Source organism: Manis pentadactyla, unplaced genomic scaffold, assembly GCF_030020395.1.
Source record: "Manis pentadactyla isolate mManPen7 unplaced genomic scaffold, mManPen7.hap1 scaffold_385, whole genome shotgun sequence".
NCBI lineage: Eukaryota > Metazoa > Chordata > Mammalia > Pholidota > Manidae > Manis > Manis pentadactyla.
The window spans coordinates 90224-95881 of NW_026644768.1; the positions used below are offsets into that span (position 1 = coordinate 90224).

Consider the following 5658-nt stretch of genomic DNA (forward strand, 5'->3'; position numbering starts at 1 on the left):
ACATTAATAGTGTATATCAATCAATTATTATTAGGTAAATGTCATTGTAACTACCACCCAGGTTAGAAAATTAAATTTAGAGGCTTCTCTCTAAGCCCCGTCCCAATCATAGCCCTTCTCCTCTTCCCGAAAAGTAACTACTATCCTGACTTTCAGAGTAAAAACTTCTTTGCATTTTGTTATGGTTTTATTAACCAAATGTGGATCCCTAGGCACTCACTCTAAGTTAGTCTTGCCTGTGTTTTAAAATTTGGTAAATCTCATCAATCTTAGTCTCAGTTCAGGCTACTATGACAAAATACCACAGACTGGGTGGCTTCAACCACAAACATTTATTTCTTACTGTTCTGGAGGCTGGAAGCTTTAAGATCAAGCTGCCAGCCAATTCCTTGTCTGGTGAGAGCGGTCTTCCTCGTTTGCACGCAGCTGACTTATGCTGTATCCTCACAGAACAGAGAGAAGGCTGTGGTCTCCTCCTCTTCGTATAAGGGCACTAATCCCATCAAAGGGGTTCAGCCCTCATGACCTCATCTAAACCCAATGACCCCTCAATTGCCCACTTCCAAATACCATTACATTGGGGATTAGGGCTTCAACATAGGAATTTGGGGGACACACAAACATTCAGTCTATAGCAGCATCTTATAATCTGCAATTTCTCCTCCCATACATTTCTTTTCCTTTATGTTTATCTCTTGAGAAACTTGTGCTCTTGACCTGTAGAATCTCCCAGTGGTCTAGATTTTGTTGATTATGTTTTCATGGTGCAGGTTAACGTATTCCTCTTTCCTCTTTATTTCTGCAGGTTGCCAGTTGGATCCAGATATTTGATTCTTTTGAAAAGACTATAGGTGGCAGTATGTTCTTTCATAAGAAGCCACCTATTGTGATGTTATAGCCATTGATGTGTTATGTCTCAATCATTAATTGGGGGTAGGAAAATGGTGATATTCCAATTCTGTCAATTCTTTTTAATGATTTTTATGGAATGTTTTTATGAAACCATCTTCTGTTTGATGACTCAGTAGTACAATTCATCTATGAAAGTAAGATACATTTTTGATAGCTTTGCCTTATTTACCAGTTTTCAAGATTGATTTCTTGCTCTAATGTTAACCGATTTTTAAAAATATTATGTATTCATGGATTTCAGAATATGGAACATGTGTCAGTTCACCATAACTGTTAACCTTATTGAAGCTCAAGTTGTACCATCTTTGGTCAGTGGGAGCCTTTTCAAGGTGATTGTGGGTAAAATTGTATCATTTCCAGAATATCTCCAGGGGCTTTTAGTTCCTTTGCATATCCCCAGGGGTGGGAAGAAGGTCATCTCCATATCAATGGGTAATTACCTGGGCAACCTAGGTTGTGTCTGAACCTGAGAGTTTAAAGGGAGGGGCTTGCTGTCTTGCTGGCTTCTTCCAGAGCAGAGGAGAAAGACGGCCCAGGGTTGCAGTTTGTGAGCAGTAAACATGTTTTAAACTTTATTTCTCCCTTTGACTGATTTTGGTTTTTAGAGGTGTTTTGCGCCGGGATTTCCTGTCTGAGGACTAACACCCAAGGGAGGGGCTGGCTTTTTCAAAGGTCAGTGGCAACCCACACTGACGGGCTACAGCCCACATTGTCTTTTGCCTCGTGTGCACCAAGTAGCCATTGGGCCACATAAGAGGCAGGCTTTCCTTTTATCCAGCGCAACTGGGCCAATGTGTCTGCTTCATTATTCCCTGGGGATGCCAAAGGCAAATGGCCAGTCACATGACATAAGCTAGATGTTTGTGCCACACCACTCCGTGGCCTTTGGGTCCAGTCTCTCACCCAACCCGCGATGGGATAGGTGGTTATTACCTTGGTTGGAGCTTTTCCGGCGACGGGCTCCATAGCCAGCAAGGCTTGGTATACAACAGCCAGTTGCTTCTCTATTAAGATGGACCGGATCTCTGCTCCTTTCCAAAGTTGGACCAGGCTCCAGCCGGCAGCAGAAGCAGCAGCAGTGGCAGAAGCAGTAGCCTTAGTCTCGGGCCACAGGCCGGGGTCAGCGCAGCCAGCAGCGGTGGTGGTGTCTCCACGACCACATGGGTGTAGACACGTGTCCCTCGGCGTGCGCGCCACTTTTCCCCATCATTTCTTGGGGCGGCCCTCCCAAAGATGACGCCCGTTGTAACAGATTTTGGGTTCAGAGGCACCCTGCTGACTGCGCTAGGTTTTAGTCTGGGGAGAGGAAATCCCGGGGCAAAATACCTCTAAAACTGAAATTAGTCAAAGGGAGAAATAAAGTTTAAATCCCGTTTATTGCTTACAAACTGCAGTCCAGGGCTGTTTCTCTATCCTGCTCCGCCCCTTTGCAGTCAGTACCCCCAGAGGCAACCATTATTACCGTGATTGTCATTATTTTGTCTTGTTCTTGAACTTTATATAAATATACTCTTACTCTTTATTCTACTTTTTAAAAATGACTTATGTTCTCTCATACGTTAATTGAAATATTCCCCAGCTGAAAACTTACTCGAATATTTATATTAAGAATGCTGGAAAGGGCGTGCTTGTCATACTTGTGTGTGAATTTCCATAGCCTAGAGGTGTAGAATTGCTGGGTGGGAGGGGGCAAATCTTTCTTCCGTATCTTATCTTTTTGCGTGTTGAGGGGGAGGAAGCACAGTGAACTCAGGATAACACGCCGCAGGGATTCCCTGGTTTCTGAGGCCTGCCAGAAATCTCCTGTCCCACTCTCCCGCACACGCACTCACGGGACATCCCTTCACCACCAGCTTAAGCACCAGATCCGAGCAGCCATTTCTGTTTCTATTCCCCTCCCGGAACTGACGCGATAGTGACGCCCGCTGTTTACACTACAGAGGGCGCGGAGCCGGGGCTAGCCTGCCACCGTCGCCGCCGTCGCGGGCTGATGACCCAGAGCGCTGCGTGCTTCCCCACACGTGCCTGGCCTCTCTCGGTGTGTGCTGTTCCCCAGCAGCCGCTTTCCGTTTTGGCTTGGTTGGTGGCATCTCCGGCTCGGGGACATCGGCGGCTCGGGGGCTCCGAGCGCAAAGCAGGAAGCCCTGGTGGCCGCCCGGAGCGGGGAGCCCGCGGTCATGGAACATCTCTTCTTAGAGGTGGTCGCGCCACTGCCGTCAATCGCTGCCAAGAACGAGAAGAGCCTCAGTGAGCTAGGCCGACTCTTGGCCAGGCAGGTAGGAGAAAGAGGGAGGGCGCCTGGCGGACCCCGGTCGCTCCTCTGTGCGCGCCCTGCGGCCCTACACGAGAAGCTGCACTTGTCACTCTGGCCCCCTCCCCGGCGCTGGCAGGTGGCGGAGGCGTCCGCTAGTGTTTGAGCAGATTTATATCTGGGCTTAATTCTGTTCCATTGATCTATGGGTCTGTTCTTATGCCAGTACCATACTGTATCTGATTACTGTAACTTTAAGAGTATAGTTTGAAGTCAGAGGATGTAATAGCTCCCCTGTTGCTTTTTTGTAATAGTGCTCATACTGAAAACTTTAATATTGGTATAAATACTGGCTTCTGAAATAGTTCCGTATTTTTCTTTGGAAATCAGTTTGTCAACTTTCACAAATCCTTAAGTCACTTAGCTAGAGAAGAAGATGGTAAAATTAAGGCATAAAATCAATCAGTCAATCCAAGTGTACAGGAAATCCCTTTCTCCACAGTAAATGTAGTAACTAACTTTTACTGAGCATTTACTACGTGCCTGGTACTATATTGTTTTATATTCATTGTCACATGAGGTAGAGATCGTTATTATCCCTGTCTTATAGACTAAGAAACAGAGGCATAGAGAAGTGAAGCAATTTTCCCAAGATCAGATAGTTGTTACGTGGTGGACTTCACAACTGATTATATAAAGCTAATGGTGTTAACTGCCCGATTGTACTGCTAAGACAGGAACTTCCTGAAATATATCTGGACGCCACTCTTCCTCGAGGTTGAATTCTCCAGATAATATAGTAAATATTGATGCTTGCCCTCTCCGCGTGAAGAAAGGCCCAAAGATGTGCAATATGTTTTTTTTTTTTTTTCGGATTCTTTCATGCCTCACAGCTAAATATACATACGCAGTTACCTCCGTCTGCATTTTTTTCCCCTTGTTCTCTGGGTCATTACTTTTCCCTATGCTGACTATTCCTGTGCACTGAGAACTTGCATATTCTTCTGTGAGACCTTGCTCAGACTGTTCCCCCTTTCTTCTCTGTTTTAAAAATCTTTCTCCCTCTGTTTCATTCTTCCCTGATTTTTACATGTCCAAGTCTCTATTATTAAAGACATGGCTTTAGCTTGCATCAGATATTGGGATTGCCGTGCGTCATGCTCCTTTGGAGCCTGTTTCTAAGTGGTGTTAGCAGACCCCAGATAGGAAAACTGATGTAAATTATGATAATAACTATATCATAATCATTTGAACTTTACCACAACCCTATAAATTAAGCAGAAACTTATTTCTGGACATGGTTATAAGTGTTCTACACTGCACACTTCCGTTGAATTTCAGGCTTATCATCAAATATATTCGTGTAGTAGAATTTTGGAATACTTCTGGTTATGCATGCTTTTAAAAAGTTGATTGAGAGTTCTCTGTAATTTCACATACTGTGATTTTGTGAATTTTGTTTTTTATGAAGGCTTAAAAGTAATGCTTTGGATAAAGGCGGAAGATGGCGGCGTGAGTAGAGCAGCAGAATTCTCCTCCCAAAACCACATATATCTATGAAAATATAACAAAGACAACCCTTCCTAGAATAAAGATCAGAGGACACAGGACAATATCCAGACATCCAGACCACATCCGCACCTGAGAGAACCCAGCGCCTCGTGAAAGGGGTAAGATACAAGCCCCGGTCCGGCGGGAGCCGACCGCACATCCCCCCAAATCCCGGAGGGAAAAGAATAGGTAGAGCGGGAGGGAGACGGAGCCCAGGATTGCCGAACACCCACCCCCAGCCATCCAGGCCAGAGTGCGGACACAGTACGTGCCCAGGGGGCAGTGGATACTAGGAAAACAGGGCAGCAAGAACAGTGAGTCGGCACCGTAGGCCGGGCGCTGGAGGACATAAGAAAAGCACGCGACCATTTTTTTTTTTTTTTTTTTTTTTTGCTGTTTTGTTTTGGCGAGAGCTTTTTGGAAATCCTAAAGGAATAGGGACCCCAATACTAGGGAAACAGGGCAGCAAGACCAGTGAGCAGATGCCTGAGGCTGGCGCCGGAGAATAAAGAAAAATGAGCGGCCACATTTTTTTTCTTTAATTAAAAAAAATTGTTTTTTTTTGGTGGTCGTTTTTTTGTTTTGGCGGGTGCTTTTTGGAAGTCTTAAAGGGGCAGGGTGGGTCACTTAATCCAGAGGTAGGGAATCCGGGATCTCTGGGCACTCTAACCCCTGGGCTGCAGGGAGCAGGGAGGCCCCTCACGGAGATAAATAGCCTCCCAGCAGCTCCTGCTCCAACGCGACTCCACCACTTTGGAGTAGCTGCCCGAGCTAGGCCACGCCCACAGCAACAGCGGAGATTAACTCCATAGCAGCCGGGCAGGAAGCAGAAGCCCTGTCTGCGCACAGCTGCGCAGCACAAGCCACTAGAGGTCGCTGTTCTCCCAGGAGAGGAGGGCCACAAACCAACAAGAAGGGAAGTACTTCCAGCCGTCACTCGTCCC

The 5658-nt window shown here is 46.1% G+C and overlaps 1 long non-coding RNA gene across 1 annotated transcript; it reads left to right on the top strand.

The window, feature by feature from the left end:
- The first annotated feature begins 826 nt into the window (after positions 1-826).
- Positions 827-5202, top strand: LOC130682378 (uncharacterized). Its single transcript, XR_008995595.1, has 4 exons — positions 827-1046; positions 1154-1241; positions 2853-3188; positions 4635-5202. It is a non-coding gene; the product is annotated as an uncharacterized LOC130682378 (long non-coding RNA).
- Positions 5203-5658: the final 456 nt, after the last annotated feature.